The 20,622-nt window shown below is 46.9% G+C and overlaps 1 long non-coding RNA gene across 1 annotated transcript in view; it reads left to right on the top strand.

The window, feature by feature from the left end:
* The first annotated feature begins 500 nt into the window (after window positions 1-500).
* Window positions 501-20,622, top strand: part of LOC136358216 (uncharacterized) — a 234,548-nt gene continuing 214,426 nt past the window's right edge. The window contains exon 1 of the long non-coding RNA XR_010743027.1: window positions 501-567. This is a non-coding gene — a long non-coding RNA (uncharacterized lncRNA). The remainder of the gene's footprint in view (window positions 568-20,622) is intronic.

Below are 20,622 nucleotides of genomic sequence, written 5' to 3'. Positions count from 1 at the left end.
CCTCCGACACAAAAAAAGAAATGGACCTGTTGGAATGAGGGTGGAGGAGGCCACTAAGTTGATCCCAGGGCTGGAGCCCCTCTGGAGCCAGGCTGGGAGAGCTGGGGGTGCTCAGCTGGAGAAGAGAAGCTCCAGGGAGAGCTCAGAGCCCTGCAGGACCTAAAGGGGCTCCAGGAGAGCTCAGAGGGGCTATTCTGAGGGCATGGACAAGGGGGAATGGCCTTCAGCTGAAGGAAGACAGGGTTGAATGGGATATTAGGAAATAGCAGCTGCCCCTGGATCCCTGGCAGTGCCCAAGGCCAGGTTGGACACTGGGGCTTGGAGCAGCCTGGGACAGTGGGAGGTGTCCCTGCCCATGGCAGAGGAATTGGAATTGGGTGACTTTTAAGGTCCCTTCCAACCCAAACCATTCCATGACTCCATGAAATGACCCCTGCCAGTGGCAATTTTCACCATCATGGTGTGATTACTCAGCTCAGCCGCGTGCAGTGACTCATAAAAAAAAAAAAAAAAAAAAAAAAAAAAAAAAAAAAAAAAAAAAAAAAAAAAAACTCAGAAAACCCATCAGTGGAGACCACAGAGGTCCATCTCTGCTCCATCTTCCCATCCTAAGTGAGCAAAGCTTTCTGCCAGCAGGAGAAAAACGTTTCTGGGAAGCGGGATGGTGCTGCCAGCTCTCTGCAGAGCGCAGCATCCGGAAAAGCCAGCACAGAACAGCCTCCTAGGGAACCCAGGGAAGAGCTTTCCACTGCAGAGAGACTGGGCCCGAGATTCATGTTTTTACATCCATTTTTCTCTAAGAAATATTAAAATGCTCTCAGTCTTTGAAGGGAAGGAGGGGGAAATAAAGCGCAGGAGGTGCCGAGCTGTCCCTAAGCAACCTATCAAATAAAACATAAACTGTGTTGCAGGCAGAATGGCTTTAAAAGGACCCGCAGCACTTTCGGGCTGTCAGGGGAAGAATAGGCATGGAAATGATTCTGAAAATTATTAGTAGTACCTTAACAACAGCCCCTTAATAACTCCCACAGAATCTTCTGCCACCGGCACAGCCGAGCTGCTGCTCCATGCCAATTACTGCCCTTGCATCTCCCTCTGCTTGAGAGGGGTTTGCAGAGGATCCAGCTGAGATCTGAGTGAGATTCTGCTGCTGTTGCGAGTCCCCTCTGCAGCAGCAGAGGTGGTGTTGGGTGGAAGTTCCCCCAGCTCCCCAGAAACGTGGCTCAGAAAAGGAACTGGCCCTGCAGCTGCATTCCTGCAGGTTCTTCACTGCAGGGACTGACTTTTCTTGCAGGAGCGTGGAGTGACAGGATGTGGAGGGATGGCTTCAACTGAGAGAAAGTAGAGTTGGATTGAATGTTAGGAAAAAAAATCTTCTTTGTGAGGCTGGGCGGCCTCTGGAATAGAATTCCCAGATTTGCTGTGGCTGCCCCTGGATCCCTGGCAGTGCCCAAGGCCAGGTTGGACACTGGGGTTGGAGCAGCCTGGGACAGTGGGAGGTGTCCCTGCCCATGGCAGGTGGCACTGGATGCTTTTAACACACTTCCAACCCAAACCATCATGATTCTATGATTCTATGAGTCTCACATTGCTCACAGAGGCTCTTTTTGCTTTGATTTTGTGGAGGATCTGCAGACACCAAAGGCAGGGAGAAGGGAGAACGTGGCTTCTGCCTCATCACTGCAGCCTGGCAAAGGCTTTCCCTGCCCTGTTGCCACCACTTGACTCCTCATCTCCTACATGAGATGTTTTTTCTCCCATTTCTGGACAGCATGGGAGGGGTTGGGAATGCGAGTGGAAAGAGGGTCATGATCTTTATTGTTCCTTGTTCCTGTGTGTGGGAGGCAGGAGGAATAAAGAGAGCTGGTCCTTAGCAGCCTCTTTGGCCTGGCTATAAATCAGCTCCATCCAGGAAATACCCAGAGCACCTTATCAGTCCCTGACAGCCAACCCAGCTCCCCCCTGCCCTTCCTGGGGACAGGGACTGCCTTGGGCTGCTCCCAGCTCCCAGAGCTCTTGGAGGACAGTGCAGAGCCTCTGTTGCAGGGAGGGAACCAGATCCTAAAGCAGGGTTTGAACATCGAGTGGGACCTGCATCCTGGGGTAACTCTGCTCCCAGGATGGGATAAACCAAGCTGGGAGATGCCACAGGGAATACTGCACTGCTGCTTTTCTGATTCATTCTCCCACGTAGAAAAGCCCAAAGTTAAAATAACTCCAGCTTTCCTTTTGTGCCTGGAATAGGAGGGAAGAGGGAGCATGAACTGGCACATAAAATGCCCCTGTGGATACTTTTCCTTGCTCTGCCCCTGGGAAACAAGATTTTATGTGGGTTGGGACAGATTCATCCTTTTGAATTTCAAGGCTGGCTACCTGCAGATGGAGAAGAGCAGAGCTGGTCAGCCCTGCCCCCCCAAAATAAATAGAGGAACAGAAAGTGGTCCCCGGGTGAAGTCATGGGTGATAACTGTGAACACAGAGTTCTCCACCGGGTTATGAAATCCCAGCTGAGCTGCTAGGAAAGGGCTTTAATGTTGCAGCATAGCCTCTACACACTCAACACTGCTGCCTTACTATTAAAAACCAAGGAAGTTTGCAACAGAAAACCACACTTTCAAAATGTGGGAGAAGATTACATCACTGCATTGTAAATGTCCTCACTGTTCTGCCTTTGGCAGGCTTGCATGTCAGGAACAAGTGCTCAGCTCTTGAGCAACCATGTGTGTCAGCACACAGAAAACCTGGCTAGACATTCAACAGTGTCACAAGGAGCAGCTGCTGAAAACACTTTGAAGTTTGTTTTTTTTTAATTGTTTTAAGGCTGCTGTTTCTTATCTGTAGTGTCAAGCTCTTAAGTTTAGGTGTTTTTAGATGCAGCACTCCCAGGGAAGGTTCTCTGTGAGCAGGAGACCTTTCTTGGTTGAATATTTATCTGTCAGGAAAAAAAAGGCATGTGATACCAGTTTAGATGATTCAGATTTGTGGCAGACTTGTCCCTGTTTCAGCTGGGGAAAAAAAAAAAAAAAAAAAAAAAAAAAAAAAAAAAAAAAAAAAAAAAAAAACACCACAGTGGATGTGTTTGTAGTCTTATGTTTCAAAATGTTCTACTGAAAGATCTGCTTTTTCATCTCAACATTTCTGTCCCCCGTCTTGGCTTTGCTCAAAACGAGAACTGAAAACAGAACAGCCCATACTTTATGGGGATTTATGAATGAAAGGTTTTATCTGGTCAAGGAAACTGTGTTTGGGGGGGGGGGAAAAATACCATCAAAACAACACTGAAAAAAAGAAGTTTTAAAGCTAGTGTTTTAAACCAAGAGTATTTGATGTTTATCACCCTCTCATTTTAATTACTTAGGAGTGCTTTAAAACCAAGATAAGGTGGTTTACATATTTCTCTCGCTGGAGATGGGCTGTTTGTGCTTGCAATGTACAAAGCAGTTCAAGCTTTACATTTTAATGTGACATATTTATGGGAAATAAAGAAACAAACTGCTTGCATCATCATCATGTCTTCAGTTCTAATGGAAATTGCCTTTTCCTACTGATAGAAAAGACAAATAAAACCAAGGCTCAGTCATGGAAGTCCTGACAGCATCTTTTCCTCATCTTTCTCCCCTCTCAGGATATAAAATCAGTCCTTGTTACAAGTCCCAAGTCTGGACAGGCCCGAATTTCTATGGAGAAAGACAAACAAACACTGAAAATTTTCATTTAGGGAAGTAGTCTGTCCTTTGGTTGCTTGCTTATTTCAAAGGAAATAAACAACTGTGTAGCAATTCATAAAAAAACCTAACAGATAGCAGGAGGGTTTTAATTGGGTTTTCTCTCTAGGTCTGCAGAGTGCTAAATCTGCTTTTTAGCTTTGTGAGTCAGGTTTGTGATTATTTTATTATTGGGATCTTCCTATTTGAAGCTTCAGGTGGAATCATAAAAAAATCCTATTATTATCCATTAATTCAATCCACTAAATAAAGCATTCCAACTGGAAAATGGTCTGTATTTGGATTCAAAGGCAAGGGTAAACACACAATTACAAATATTTTTAGTGTTTTCCGGGTTTGGAAAGTTTATCAGCCTGGAAAACATCCCATTTCTGAAACATCCCATGGCCAAACAGAACTAATTCTCAGAAATATTTGCGAAATTTGTGTTCCAGCCTGGAACTCAAACTTCTGGATATGGCAGGAGAGGCCACCTCAGGGAGTGCACAAAGCTCATCCAAGAAGTTCCCTGGGGAACATTTGAACACCTCCAGGGATGGAACTCCACCACCTCCCTGGGCAGCCCCTTCCCTTGTTTGACCAGCCCTTTCTGTGAAGAAATTCTCCCTGACATTTCTCTCTTGGGAGGAAACGAGTCTGGTGCAGAAAACTCAGCCTTGTGGATTGTCTCTGAGAGCTGCTAATCATCAGGGAGAGGAACAGAGAGGACAGATTCCTGATACAGGGACAGCTGGGAAGCTGAACTCCACGAACTCAAGATTACTGAGTGTAAAACATAAAGCTTGGGGGGGAAAAAAGTAGCCTAGGAAAGAAAAAAAAAAAACTTTGACCATGGTGATGTTTCTTTCTAGAATAGCTGTGCATAATCCTGGAATCATGGAATGGTTTGGGTTGGAAAGGATCCTAAAGATCATCCAGTTCCAACTGGGTGAAGGGAATCTTCAGGAGCCCAGGCAGCTCTGGGTCATCCATCCTGTCCTTGGACACTTCCAGGCATCCAGCCACAGCTTCTTGGGGCAAGCTCACCACCCTCCCAGGAACAATTCCTTCCTAAAATCCAATCTAACCCTGCTCTCTGCAGTTTGAAGCCATTCCCCCTCATCCTGTCGCTCCAGCCCTTGGAAATAATCTCTGTTCACAGGATGAACTCCCCATAAACACTCCTGAGCCATATGGTGAAAAGTGCATCTCTTCTGGAAAATGTGAATCTAACTATAGAGTAGCTGATGAAGATTCAACAAAACTCAGTGTCTAAAAATTAAAGCCAGATATGAGTGTTGTCTGGAAAATAAGCATTATTTTGTAGTGAAGGGAATTAACCAGTGGAAACAACACTTCGTGTTGTGTACTGGATTCTTCACCTCTAGAAATGCCATCATCAGGACCGGAAGAGGTTTTCTCAGCTGATGTGCTCAGGCTCAGATGAGAATCAGTTCAAGGAAAATTCAGTTCAAGGAAATCCAAGAGGTGACGTGATAGGTCTGACATCAGATTGTGAGATCAGGTTTGTCCATTTCTCTTTGAGCAGGAAAAGCCCCCAGCCAGCCCTGGGACTGCCTCTGAGCTTTGGCCTTTTATGGGGTGACAGTGACACAACCTACAGCCCTTCAACAGGAACCACAGTGAATTTGTGGAGCACTACAATAAAACGCGAGGCAGAAATACCCCCTCAACCCTTTCTTTCTGTTCTCTCAGCTTCTCTGCTTCCCCTAAATCCTCCCTGCTTTCCTCACCAGAGGCTTCAGCTTGGAATGCAATTTAATGGAGCTCTGTTTGTGCAAATGCCTGGAAAGACCTTCCATAAACTGCTCCTACCAAACCTCCCCAGCGATGCCCAAACACGCACATCTCTCGCTGTTGCTCAAGATCATTTGACGTCTCGCGAAAGAGACGCCGCTGCTTAATCCTCATTCTTTCCGTGCCTCGAAAAGCAATGACATCTCGAGAAAAAGGGGGCAGGTTTTGTTTCTGGAAGTGTCTGTGCTCTTTCAGTTTCCTGTCGAGTTTCACGGCGGCCTCACCCTGACTAGGTGCAATTTCGGGGCTGCGCAACTCTGCCTGCAGCGCTGGATTTCTGTGTTTGGGGCGTGGAGCACACAGTTACAGCACAGCCACTGGACAGGGAGTGCTCCTGACACTCTGCCAGCCTGGGACCACACATTCAGTGCCTCCTCTTCCAGGAGGCAGCTGCCTGATCAGCTCAGGAACAAGCTGCAGGGTTTACACTCGTGGATGAAATTATAAGCTGGATAATGCAAAGGTCTGGCTCTAAACCAACATCAGGCCTCCAGCAAAGCCAAACCCAGCACTTGGTGCTGGAGGGAAATAAGCAGCTGGTTTTGGTGCTCCAGCCTGGCAGGAGGCTGAGCTCAGGGTGGTGGAGAATTTTCTGGGAGCAGTGGAGTTGTCAAGGTCTCAAAGCTGCCACAGAGGTGATAGGGAGCTAAATGTATGAAATGCAGCAAGGGAAAATGCCAGATCCTGCACAAATTCTGGGGAATGAGATGCTGAAAGCAGTGCCATGGAAAGGGACCTGGGGTCCTGGTTGATGGCAAGCTGGATCTGAGCCCAGCAGTGCCCTAGAAGCCAGGAGGGACATCCCTGTCCTGAGGACACCAGGCTCAGCATCACTGGCTGGGATAGGGAAGGGAGGGATTGTCCCACTCTGCTCTGGGCTGGCCTCACCTTGGTATGGTGAGCAGGTTTGGGCACCAAAATGTAAGAAAGACGTGAAATTATTAGACAGTGTCCAAATAAGGGCAATGGAGGTGGTGAAAGGCTTGGGGAAGTGGTGTGAAGAGCACTTGGTCTGTTCAGCCTGGAGAAGAGGAGGTTGAGGAGACAGACCTCATTGCAGTCACAATTTCCTTGTGAGGGCAAGAGGAGAGGCAGGACTGATCTGTGGTGACAGTGGTGACACAGGACCCGAGGGAATGGCCTGAAGCTGAGTCAGGGCAGGTTTAGGTTGGGTATCAGGAAAAAGTTCTTCACCTAGAGGGTGTTTGGGCTCTGGAACAGGATCCCCAGGGAAGTGATCACAGCACCAAGGCTGACAGAGCTCATGTTCGGTCAACGCTCTCAGGCACAGGCTGGGGATGGTCCTGTGGAGACCAGGAGCTGGACCTGATGATCCTTATGGTCCCTTCCCACTCAGCCTGTTCTGTGATTCTGTAATGTGTGGAAACCCCCACCTCCATCCACCCCTGTGAATTACTCACCCTCCAGACACTCAGGGAATTTGCAGGTGCTGCAAGGAGCAGGCAGCCTGCCAGCTCCAAACCCTTGCCCAACTCAGAGCAGCCTCGCTTGAACGGGCAATATAAAGACAATTAGGATATCTAATCACACATCAAGCCCTCTGTTTTCCTGATAGTGGGGAGGAGGAATACCAGCAGAGGTGGCACTCCCAGGTGAGTACATTTTGCACGTTCCTTCTGCTGGGGTCCACCTGGACAGGGCAGAGCAGGCAGCAGAAGCCACACCACACACGGCAGAAGTGCTCTTTGCTTTCATTCTTGTACTAGTTTCCAAGCCTGGGGCAGCAAAAGGAACAGCAGGAGCATCTGTGCTGCACTTTGGATCCAGACCCTTTGTCAAGAGGGTGCTGGATCATTTCTGTCACGAGATTGAAGGGTGCAGCCAGGTAACAGGATTCCACATCCCATAAAAATCTGCTTTTCTCAGAAAGGAGCCGTGTGTGTCGACATCTTTCTCTGCATCAGGCCTAGACAGCCCACTGTGATCCATCATCCACAGACCCCTGTCAGCCACGGATTCCAGGGGCTGACAAATCCCTCCTGATAAGGGGATAAATTATAATCATCTGTTGCTGTGAAGATTGGACACACATTTATGGCAGATGCATCTGCTGGGGCAGCTCATGACATGCCCTGAGCTTCTACTGGTGAAGCCGTGTTCTCTCAAATAAAAAAAACAAACTGGAGAGGACAAGGAAATAAAAAAAAAGCATGGATTGCATGGTCTGTTTCATTCCAGTTAAGGATCACAAATCAAATGGATTCTCGAGTCACAAACATTTCCTACAAAGCATTGCAAAGGCAGATTTGAATCTCATGCATTTTGAATCTCATTTCAGAGCTTCATTAATGAAAATTGAGGCCACTGTTTGAGGGGGACACTCCTGCTCTTCTCTTGGCTGCAGAGGTGAGTGGTTCAGCACCAGGAGCTTGACTGAAATACCGCTGAAGACAATCACAGGTCATTTCAAGCCCTGTGGTTTAAAACATGTGAAACAGGACTACTTCACCATGAAATAGCAGGCAAAGAAACTGCCCAGGCTGGGCCATAAATGTGATGTCTCAAGGAAAGTTACACAAATGGTTTGAACTTCAGAAAGGAAAAAAAAAAAAAAAACACAACACCCAAACCACACACAAACTCTGTAGGAAATACACCTTTTTCCTGTCTCCATGTCCCTCAGAAGAATCCTAATCCTCTTTCACACCCACAAGACACAATCTTTAAACTGTGGGGGATTGCGGTGGCTTTCTTAGACTAATTTGTTTTTCACTGATACCCTAGAGCAATAAAAAACCTCCACACAAGGGACTTTTCTTTGGAACCTGCCCTCAGGTGAAACTAGGCTGTGACTCACCTCTCAGGTAGCCAGTTTAGGTGGAAGCCAAGAACATCTGAGATATCAACCAGAGGTGACCAGAAACCAAGTCAAAAATACCAGAAACACGTTTGGTTTTTTGTGGGGTTTTTTGTTTTGTTTTGTGTTTTTTTTTTTTTTTTTTTTTTGTTGTGTTGTTTGTTGGTTTTTTGTTTTGTTTTTTTGGGCTTTTTTGGTGGGTTTTTTTTTCTTTTTGTTTTTTGGTTTTTGGGGTTTTTTTTTTTGGTTTTTTTTGGTTTGGTTTGGTTTGGTTTTGTCATGACAATTAAACTACAAGATCTCCCAAGCCATTCAAAGCTACCTGCGAGTCTGCCTCCCAAAAGGATTCCTGGCACAAACAAGTCCAGCTTTAGCGCAGCTGGATCAGCCTCTTTGAGCCTGGAAAAGCTCCTTCCACTTTCTCCCAAGTTCCATGGGGAGGACAAAGCTGAAACTCTTCCCAGACTACCTGAGAGAAGAGCTACTCAGTCAAGAAAAAACCATTTACAAATGTCAAACTGTGGGGAGTGCAGGCGAGGGGGAGAGCAAATAAGAGCCAATGCTTTTATAGTTTGGTTTGTTGTTTTTTTTTCCTGCTTGTAATTTGTGTGAATTGATCTTACTCAGAGTTGCTTCCACGTGCTGTGATACGACCTTACAGAAATGGAGGGTTTTAGGAGGCAAGTGGTGCTTTGTTTTTTTTTTTTTTTTTAATCAAGTGGTTACTCCAGAAGTAAAAGAATTTTGCATAACTACAAAAAAAATAGTCTATGAAATAATAAAATCTAAAGCAGAAGAGACAGATTTCTTCTTACTAAGAGTTGCTTCCACATACTGTGATACGACCTTACAGAAATATAGGATTTTAGGAGGTTTTTTTTTTATAAAGTGGTTACTCCAGAAGTAAAAGAATTTTGCATAACCACATTTAAAAAAAAAATCGTGTAAATCTAATGAAATCCAAGCAGAAGAGACAGACTTCTTACTAAGAGTTGCTTTCCATGTAGTGTGATGTGACCTTACAGAAATGGAGGATTTTAGGAGGCAAGTGGTGTTTTGTTTTTGGTTTGGTTTTTCATTTTCTTTTCTTTATCAAGTGGTTACTCCAGAAGTAAAAGAATCTTGCATAACTCAAAAAAAAAAAAATCCTGTGAAATAATGAACTCTAAAGCAAAAGAGGCACACTTCTTACTAGGAGCTGCTTCCATGTAGTGGTGATGTGACCTTACAGAAATGTATCATTTTAGGAGGCAAGTGGGGCTTTGTTTTGTTTATTTTCTTTTTTTATCAAGTGGTTACTCCAGAAATAAAACAATCTTACATAACTAAAAAAAAAATAAACAAAACCAAAAAATCTGTGAAAATAACGAAATCTGAAGCAAAAGAGGCAGACTCCTTTCTTCTGCAGACTCCAACTCATTGTACTTTGACAGACCCAAGCAGAAGTGAGGGAAAATGTTCCTACATTTCAGTGCTCAGTGGATTCTGTTGACAACATGAGTTAAGGGGTAAAATGTGCTGTGCACTTCAGCTGCAGAAGTTCCCTGCAGATGTGATCCCAAACTGTCACGGGGCAGAGTTGAATTCCCGGTCAGGACATCCTATTTGCTTTTGATAAACTTCTGGTCTTGCTTTTCATGTGATGCCCATTAAACCACTCGATTTGCTGACTGAAGCAGGGTTTTCAGCTGATGAGGTCCTTCCAGCAGCTATTTAGTACCACCCTTGACATTCCCAGTTGAATTATCCTGATGCCAAAAAAGTCCAGAAAACCAGGTTCAGGGCCAGATTTCCCAAGCCTTTCATCTCTGGGTTGCCAGCAGGAATGTATGACTTGAGATCTGTGGACCGCTTGAAAATTCTTACTACAATGTCAAAGAATATCTCTTAGAAACAATAATAAACTCAACTCAGAAACCATCCAGGGTTGCAAAGAAGTTGTCCCCAGTACTCCTGCTGCAAAGTGTCTTTGGGTCTCACTGTGTTGGTGGAGCAGAAGCGCATTGTTTCCTGGCTACAGTGAATAAAGGCAAGTTTGTGTGCCTTCATTCCTGTGGCCCACGCTGCTCCCTTGCCTTCAGTCCCTTTTTCCCTGAGGGGATGAAGTGAGGACGTGCTGCTGTCTGCTCCAAATTCTTCTCTACTAGACCCAGAGAGTCCTTCCAGTGACCCCTGGGTTTCTGATTATGCAGCGCTGTGATGGAGCAACAAATCAGAAGCACATTACTTGAGGGTCTCTTTTGCACTCATTCCACAAATATATCATGGAGATAAAACTTCTGGGGATAAACTTCTGGCTGGGAGGAAGTGGCTAACACAGAAACAGCAATTTTTAATTTTTTTTTTTTTGCAGGGGCCAGGGGAAATGTGTCGTTTCATAAGGCAACTCCAATTATTCCCACTGTAGCTCCTGGAGATAAGACAACAACTTGTCTTTCCCACAAACTTCAAGTATTTCAGCTTTCCAGCTGGAAATGCCTACCCAGGATGAGATTTTGTGATGTGATGGTGTGCTGGCAGCACTCCAGGCAGCACCAGTTCCCTGCACCAGGCACTGACACAAGTCTGGGTAAATGGGTGCGGAATTTTGGGTTAAATTCCCCACACGCTGCCCATCAGCTGAGGATTTAAACCCTGCACTGCTCACAAGATGCAAGATTGTGACAATGCCCTGGAGCATTATCAGGCCCTGCAATGAGATCCCTTGTGTTGGTAAACTGAAGATAAACTTCCTGACCTAAATCTGGTGCTGCTGCCAGCACTAACCCTAAATAACTTCGGGCATCATTTGGCGGTTGAAGCATTTCAGGGACTGTTCCCAAAAGGTGGATTGCACACAGCCACCTTGTTTTGGGGTGGTGAGCCAGTTCAGCAGCACAGACACGAGCTGTGATCATTCCTGATCACATTTAATTTACCAGTACAGGCCCAGGCTGGGCTGTTCTTTTGTTAAAACAAAGTTGAGTTCAGTTTTTCCACCCATTTGTGCCAGTGTGGATCACGGAGCCTCTGTGGTCCTGGAAGGAGAAGAGATAATGTTTGTGGCAATCAGTTGGCACAGTTATTTCCCTAAGCAAAATCTCAGCCGACCCACTGGAAAAAGGTTTCCATGATAGCTAAAAAAGGAGTAATTTGGCACTGAAAACCAATCAGTTTACAAGGTCCTATTGTACAGGGGATAACTTTTTCCTCTGTGTTTGGTTTTTTTTTTTTAATTTGTAATCAGACTTTTTAAATTTAATCGCTTCAGAAGTGTGAAGCACTAAGTGAGTAAACACAAAGAAACAGAATATTTCATAAAATTATTAATAAGCATGCCTTGAAAGAAAATCGAAAGAGTATGTATGAACATACATATATATGAACAAAATTTAGATATATGTGTGGCCAATTGTGGCCATTCAGCACCTGAAGGAGCCTGCAAGAAAGATGCAGAGACAATTCCCAAGGGCTGCAGGGACAGGACCCAGGGAATGGTTTCCCAGTGCCAGAGGGCAGGGCTGGAGGGGAAATTGGGAATTAGGAATTGTTCCCTGGCAGAGTGGGCAGGAATAGAATTCCAGATTTGCTGTGGGCTGCCCCCGGATCCCTGGCAGTGCCCAAGGCCGGGTTGGACACTGGGACAGTGGAAGGTGTCCCTGCCCATGACACAGGGAATAGATGATTTTTAAGTTCTCTTCCACCCCAAACCCAACCTCCTTTGGGAAGAAGGGCACTCCCAGGATCTGGGAGCAAAGAGCTGCCTGCTGCAGACCTGGAGCCAAAGTTTGGGTCAGGTGAGGGTCCCTCAAGGCCAAGGGCACCATGGAAGCCCTGGGGAGACAGGAGAGGTGCAGCTCTACCCCTGCCATGGAGTTTGAACCCCTGCTGCTCCTGTGCCCTGCTCTGCAGCAGGTAGACAATGTTTAGGACTTAATAGCTGCCAATAACTTTTTATTGTCTGCGGAGTGTTTTCAGAAGAAGCTGGTTTTGAGGCAGTATAATCTTTCTGAGAAAAGCCAGCCTGTTCCAGTAATTATCTTGACAGTTAAATCAACCTTCAACTGACTTGAAAGGGATGAGGAGGAACAAGCCTTTGCAAGCTGAAAGCTCCTCTCTGGAGCACGAAGCCTCTTTCTTGCCCTCTAAGAATAGCATCCATCCCTCCCAGTCGCATTCCCTGGAGACTCAGAGCGTGCAGAGAGACCTGCAGGAGCAGTGTGTGTGCAGCCTCTCTGCTCAGCTAAGGTCTGGAAGGTCATCACACCCTGACAAAACTTGTTGCAGGCTGCTTATAATGGCCAAAATTTGTTGGATTTTTTTATTATTTGGTTTTATATGGGGAAGCAGGAGCTCAGCAGGAAGATGTCCAGGCTTAAGCTCCTGCAGTGACCCACTGCTCTGAGCTGGCCTGGCCAAAAATGACCCCTTGGGCACCAAGGGTGGTGTCCCCTCTCCTGCTGCCCCTGTGGCTGAGCATCAGTGTTGGCTCCACTCTGCTCCCCTCTCCTCTGCCCTGCAGTGCCAGAGAACAGCATGGAGGGGTACAAAGCTGGAGAAAACTTCCAAGCCCACTGGGACTCTCCTTGCCGGTTGCCAGAGTGGGATCTCTGCCCTCTGAGCATCTCTGGCGAAAACACCCACGATCTACACTGAAAAGATGGTCAGCAAGAAGGAAGGCAGCCAAAATGAACCTGGCCTTCACCTCCAGCTTTGGAGGCTGGGAACTCCCTGGAAACTCTAGGACTGGCCGGAGTTTGAGAGGTAGGATTGAAACACACGAGGTCACTTCTGGATTAGGCTGCTCCCTCACGTTTTCCAAGACCCCCGAGAAGGTGACTAAGCCTGTGTTGGCTTGAGGAGCACAGTTACATCCTCTTGGTCTTGCTGCAGGACCCAAAAAGGGCCATTTGTGCTCCTCACAGCCAGCACCTGCTGTGACCCACCCTGGTGAGCTGAAAGAGGGATTTTCTCTTGCTGCCAGGGCACCAAGGAGATGCTCCCAAGAGAGTGACCACCCCTGCCAGGGGGAGCAGGGGACAGCACAGGGTGGCAGCTGGAGCCACATCCCTTTGCAAGGCAAGCATTCCCGAGGCAGCAGGATGCAGAAAGTGAAGGCCAAGGGCGTGCCCAGCCTTTACAATACTCCCTGGCTTCCATAAATCCGTTTTGAGCCGCCTCAGAGGTGAGGTTAACACCTGAGGTCCTGACCTGTGGACTAAGGCCAGACAGGGAGCAGCCTTGTCCTCGGAGTTAACTGGGAGCACAGACCATGTCAGCTTTCCATTTCTCTGTCTGAAGGAGCAAAGGTTTCAGCAGAGGGAGAGGGAGCAGCCCTCATTCATCACCTGAGTCATGTCCCAGTCACTGTCTGGGCTTTATCTGCAGCCACTGGTGCACAGCCAGCTCTCTGCCTCTTGAACTTTCCTCCTCACCTGGACACACCTGGAGGACCAAGGTGGGAGAAGGTGTAGAAAGAGGCCAGGTCATCCCTCTGAGGCAGGAGCTGGGCAAAGAGAGGTGTCCAGAGCTGCACAATCCCCTTCTGGCTCCACATCCTGGACCAGCAGCAGTGCACCATGCATTAATCTGATAAGGTGTAGAGGGCAGTGCACAAAGCGCACAGAGCTGCCCAAACCAGCATTTAGCTGCTGTCAGCACCTGTTGGTTGCCTGGTGGAGGATTGTTTGTAGCCAAGCATTAACAGCTATCATTAGAGCTTTGGCTTGTCTCGATGTTTATTTACGAGCTGGAAAAGGTTTCTAAATGCGATTGGGAAGGATGTGAGCAGGCTTCTTGCTGAGGGAAAAAAAAAGAGTAAGAAGGAGATCTGGTGATGAAATTAAATTGAAAAAAAAAAAAAAAAAAAAAAAAAAAAAAAAAAAAAAGAAAGAGAGGAGTTAGGACAAAAAAAGAAATCCCACAACCAGAGGAGGCCCATGCCATCACAAAGCTGATTCCTTCAGGCTGCTGTGTGGGTGCAGCCCCTGGCCCAGCGCCCAGCAGAGCGGGAGGTGTGCTCAGTACCAGGGGTTCAGGGCTGCCAACCAGCCGTGTCACCCACACAGGGGACTTTGGCCTTTCAGCCACCAGCTACGCTCCTCCCTGGGGCACACAGGGGTGTCCTGGCTGAGCCCCATAGAGCAAAATCTGGGAATCTGCCAGCACAGCTCGCCCTGACACTGAGAGTGATGGGCACTGTCAGGACAGAGGTGCCCCAGGAGGGCTCAGGGTGGTCAGAAGCAGCAGAAAGTGCCTGCAGAAGAGGGACAGTAATTTGGGGGAGGAAGGTGCACAGGGATTCACACTCAGCACAGCAACACTCACCGGCAGTGTTATTTACAAAGGCCAGAATGAGCAGTTGTAACCTTGGCCTGAGCTGTGGGACAGGAGCCAGCACAGCTCAGAGCCTTCGTCTGCTGTCCAGTGCTCAGATACACACAGCAGCCCTTGGTTTGGGCTGGGGACAATCCTGCAGCTCCTGGTTTGGGCTGGAGACAATCCTGCAGCCCTTGGTGTTGGGCTGGTTTGGGCTGGAGACAATCCTGCAGCCCTTGTTTGGGCTGGTTTGGGCTTGGAGACAATCCTGCAGCCCTTGGTTTGGGCTGGAGGCAATCCTGCAGCCCTTGGTTTGGGCTGGAGACAATCCTGCAGCTCCTGGTTTGGGCTGGAGACAATCCTGCAGCCCTTGGTTTGGGCTGGAGGCAATCCTGCAGCTCCTGGTTGGGGCTGGTTTGGGCTGGAGGCAATCCTGCAGCCCTTGGTTTGGGCTGGTTTGGGCTGGAGGCAATCCTGCAGCCTTTGGTTTGGGCTGGGGACAATCCTGCAGCCCCTGGTTTGGGCTGGGGACAATCCTGCAGCCCAGGTGGGGCTGTGGCTCTGTGCTCACTCAGATGCAGCCAGGGAGGACGAGCCAAGAGCTCGTTGTCAGAGCCTCCAAGTTTCTGTCTGGTGTTTGGTACCAACACCGAAGGTGCCACACCAAGACGTCCCAGTGTCCTGCTGCAACCACTGCAGGGTTTCCCTGGGGGACAAACACTCTGTCACCTCTGACACAAAGACAACTGACCTCAGATGTCACTGGCTGTGAGTGACAAGGAATACAGAAATCCCATCCACGGCCTTTTCTGGCTCTGAAGGAGGTGAAACTGTGACCTAACCAGCTCTGCACATGTCACTGGGGCTGTGTCCTGTCGTTCACGTTATCTCTGGTGATTCACTGTCCCCCAGGGAGGCTGTGGAAATGCTCAGGGCTCTCTGCACATCCCCAGGCAAAGTGCTCTCACCAGACCCAAGGCAGCGTTTTCAGCTGCCCCAAGTCGAATTATTTAATATCCAAGACCAGGATATGCAAAGCAGATCATCGAACCCCTCATCCCCAGGTGGGACAGCACTGGAAAGGGAAGGAGTGACATCTCCCTGCAGCTGGCTGAGGTTGCTCATCAAAGAGTCAAAAAGATGATAGAATGGTTTGGGTTGGAAGGGACCCCAGAGATCCTGCCCATGGCCAGTTTTGTTGGAACAAAATAACCTTTAAGGTCCAGCACAACTCAAAGCATTCAATGATTCTGTGAGATTTGGAGTGGGCAGAGGGAGCCTCAAAAGCATCTCAAACTTTTCTCCTTTCAAGATGACAAAGAAATAAAAAGAGAAGTTGCCACTCTCTCATTCTGCCCTGAACTATCCTTAAATTCTTGAGAAGTGTGTCAACGACACTGAAAGAAAAAAAATCCTTGGTCTCAGTGGCAGTTTTTGGTCTCTGTGCAGTTCTATTGTCCTGATAAACTTGAAGAGAGGTCCTGGGAAGTGCTGCAGTTCAGAGATGCCTCCAAGAAACCTGTGGCTAAACTGCCACATTTGTTACTTTGCCCTTTAATTATTTTTAAAAATTTCTTTAATTAATTAAATTAAAAAAAAAATAATAATTTTAAAATAGGCCCTGGAAAGAAGAATGTCTGAAACTCCTGCATTGCTCCCAAAGACTGTGCAGATAGAAAGAGTTTATCCCAGCAGCAGCCATGTGTGTAGTCCATAAGGGACATCCTACTATATATCTGTAATTTTTTTTAAAGGAAACTGGTATTCAGAAAAGCCCACAATCCTTTTCTTGCAAAGGTTTTCATTCAGGGGAAAAAAACCAGACGTTTCTTCAGTTTCTTCTCCCACATTCCCAACAGCAGGAGATCTGTAAGGTTTCAATATTTGCAGTTAAAAACGGGGCTTGCACTTCTAAGTTAAGTACTGGTAAGTGTAGATTTTCAGATGTGTCAGCCAGAGCAAAACTCCAGCCACCTCCTCCTCTTATCCAATGCTGAGCTCCCAAATCCTCAAGCAGCAGATCATCAGCCCTGGCCCTGATTTCACACATGTCCATAAAAGCCCTGACATCTTTCCTTGAGCTGCTGCAAGGAGCTGAACAGAAAGACTCCATTTAAACATTAAAAATAAAAGTGCTGGCCTCCAAAACCTCCAGTGCTGTAAAAGTTTGCCAACACTCCTCAGCTGCATTCCTGGGAACATTTAATGACAGTTTGCTTTGCTCTACATGCATGGGTAATATATAATCCTTGTGCCACCACTTGCTTTGAGTGTTCTTCATGACTGGAGGCATTTTTTTAATTTTTTTTTTTTTTTCCTTCTTGCTTTTGATCTCAGGGAGACTGTTATTCCTGTAGTAGCAAAGCTATTTGTCCTTTTAAGTAAGCATGTGGTAATCCACAAAATCCATGATTCATAATGAATTGGCTTCAGTCTGCAGGAGTTTAATGGTTGTCTCAACCCAGGACAACTGGCAATTTTGGCACGGAGCACCGCAGCCCCTCCTCGAAGTAATAACATCCAAAGTGTTGGACAAACTGGGTAGCTGATGATAACCAGTATAAAACATGATCTATGGCATAGCTCTGGGTAAATTAGAGAGTGCTTTAATTCGAGCTTGTGCAACCAGGTTTAACAGCAGTGGTTGTTTTGACTGTGTTAGTTATAAAATTAATATCACGATTGGGCCTGACTCTTTAAGATCTTTAAGACCACCAGCCATGCTGTGCTCTCCACTGGGCCATGTGGAAAAAAGCAGTGTATTTATGGAGATGCTCTTCAATGACAGAACTCAAGGTGTTCACACCAAGGCTGCACAGGGAGGTGTAGCATTTTCAAACCATCTTTGGTTGGTTTTTTAAAGTGATATAGATATCTATATATCTATATATAGATATATATAGATATGTATATATATATATATATTCTCCTGTTGTATTGTATACTTGCTATGCAATATATTTATGTCTTTGTAGCTGAATAAAAGCCATGCTGGCATTACAGAAAAGCTGATGCCCTTTTAGGCAAACACAATCCCTTCATCGTGAACAACCTTAAATGCACTTGCTGTGCCCCCAGCGCTCTGCTGAAATGCACATTCGAGTGCCACTCCTCTCAGCCCAGCGTCCCCAGAGTGTTCCCACTAAACCTGCCACGCCATGAAGCCACCTGCTCACCCTGATCTGCACCAAAACCCTGTCCCTGCCTCAGAACCCGTGCCTTATAAATGATAGGTGGTCGAGACATTCTTTTGCTGGCAGGAGGGAAGGAATAGCCTGTTTGTAGCTGTGGCTGAGCACACACAGCTTGCTGGGTTTGCTGAGTGAAGCTGAGCCAGTCCTTTGTTTCTTTTGATCCATTAAAGCCCGGGCCCCGTTTCCTTCTGTCGGAGCAACATCACAAAGCAGCAGCATTCAAAAGCAATGTTTGTTTTCTCACCCCCTTGTTTATGCTCTGGATTTCTCAAGGATGTTCCTGTTGGTTTGAAATTTCCCAGGATTAATTTTAGCTCGCAAGTGATTTATTTTGATTTTTTTCTTGGAAAGCCAAAACCAGCCAACACCTGAACGGGGACTCTTAGCACTCTAAGAACAGACACTGTGTCCCTTAAAAAGCAAAAAAAAAATTTAAAAAAAAGAAGACAAGTGTCTTTGTCTTCTGCTGTCCCAGGAGAAAAAAAAATAGCCTGTTCTTAAATCAGCTTGGAAGAAATAAAAAAAGACTCACCAGAAGGGCTAAAAGGAGACCTGAGAGGAAGAGGAGAAAGGGTGTGAGTGCTGAAAATATCCTTGCACAAAGAGTTTCATGGTTTGGGTGCTTATCTACGTTTTCCTCAGATTTAGCTAAAGATGGAGGGAGCAAATTATGTGTCCAGCACAACCAAAACCAGTCTTCCTCTGGTGGTTCTTCTCCTGAGCAGTGCAAGCTTGGCTCAAAGGTAGAAATGGCCGCATGCATCTCCTCGAGGCTTGAAAACACCCACAAAATCTGCAAGCAAATACAAAAAAATGGCTATTTTTCTGAATTTTCAGCTTCCTGCCAAACAGCTTTTATCTGAGTAGCCCTGACTGGTCCATGCCTGTGCTACACCCAGGCGGCCAGAACTCATTTTTGTTGCCAGTTGCAAATTCACCACCAAAATTAGGGAGAAACGTCAGAGCGTCCAGGAGGGACTGGAAGACCTCTTTTTGCCAGGAGAATCCCAGATCTTGCTGTCTGCTCACGGTGAGTTTCACCCACAGCACCACAACAGGTGATGTTTCCCTTGCAGGATGAAGGATTTTTTCACCCTCCACTGATTTTTCTGGATGGAATTGTCTCTCTTCTCCTGGAGCACTGAACTCCAAGGAAACCTCCAGCACTGGATAGTCAGCAATGGTGGTGTTTAGGTCATCATCATTTAGATTTTTTGTTTTAGTCTTGGACTCTCTCCAGCAGCTCCACGTCCTCCCTGTGCTGGGGCAGCTCTGCAGGTGGGGTCACACCTGAGCAGGGCACAGAGGCAGAATTTTCTCTCCTGACCTGCTGACCACACTCCTTCCACTCTTTTTTTCACAGCTCAGGTGAACAATCAGTAAAAACCAGCAGGGCTGTACCTTTCCTGTGTTTTGGATGCTGCAACCTCATGCCACAACCTCCACATCCCCACGGCTTTCTAGCAAAGGAGCATGGTGAAAAAAAAAATATTAAAGGGAAATTAACTCCCTTTTCCAGGTGATTCCCACTGTTTTCCTATGAAACCCTGAGGTTCCTGCCTTTTCCCTGGGTCTTGGCCCCTGTGTGGGCATCCAGAGCACATCCTGGAGGATTTGGAGATGTCCCTGCTGAGGCATCCTGGCTCTCCTCCACCCCTGGGGTGGACACAGCTCCCTGAGAGGTAATTAGAGCCTTTAATTCCCGAAGATTTTATATTTTAGCCACGTATGGAGGGGAGGAAGCTCGCTCTTCCTACCAGCACTCCACCCAGGAGCAGTTTATCTCCATCCACATAAAGCTCAAGAGGCACTTGAGCCTTTTGTAAACGTGAGCAGATCAGATAAAGGTGATTTAAGACACAACAATTGCCTCAGCCCGGGGTTGGAGAGGTCTCCTGAGCCACTGGACACAGCCACATCTTCTGGAGATCTTTCAAAAAACACTCCCAGCAAATGCTGCTCAGAAATCCAGGCTAAGCAGATGATGCTGATACAACAAATATGTTATGACATAGCTTTTTTCCTTTAATTTACTTTAGGCACATAAATAGCTTTGTTAATTGCCATTCCTTTCGAAACATTGGAAGACATAAACAGTGGCTGCCAGAAGAGTGGGGAAATTCATCTGAATTTCTGTGGTGACAAGGGGGGACCATGTCCTAGCAAAAACCACTTAGACAGGGTTCTACAGTGGAAAATTGTCTGGAATTGGCTTTATTTTGTTGCAATTTGATCTTATCAGGAGCTCTCAGGCCCTCAAAATGTACCATACCCTAGTCCTGGGCATTGCAGGAGAGGAGAAGAATGTAAGATTTTGTTTAAAACAAAAGACAGCAGGGAAAAAAAAAAAAAAAAAAAAGGAAAATTTGGTTTCACATAAGGGCTGCAAGAACAAAAATGGCACAAACAAAACTGCAGCTCTGCCCACTGGGGATGTTCCATGCCCTAGAGGCACTACTGAGGAGTCCCCACTTGAATTTCAAACGCTGGTGCCAAGGATCAGCCAAATGCTGTCACCAACACAGGGCTTATCCCCCGAGGAATGTCTGCACATCACCTGGTCCTTCTGGCACACCACAGGGCTCTGCTCTGGGCGTGGGGGAGCCTCACCAGAAGACCCCAGAGGTCCCTTCCAGCCTCAATGACCCCACAGCCCTGCCTCAACTCAGCCTCATCACCTCTGCTGCAGCAAGGGCAAGTCCCAGAGCCCCAGAGACACTCTGCTGCCTTCCTTCACACTCCAACACATCCTCTTTGGTGCCAAACCCACGACCCTTTCCCACTTGGGATG

Source organism: Sylvia atricapilla, chromosome 2 (assembly GCF_009819655.1).
Source record: "Sylvia atricapilla isolate bSylAtr1 chromosome 2, bSylAtr1.pri, whole genome shotgun sequence".
Classification (NCBI taxonomy): Eukaryota; Metazoa; Chordata; class Aves; order Passeriformes; family Sylviidae; genus Sylvia; species Sylvia atricapilla.
This window is presented reverse-complemented; position numbering and strand designations above follow the sequence as displayed.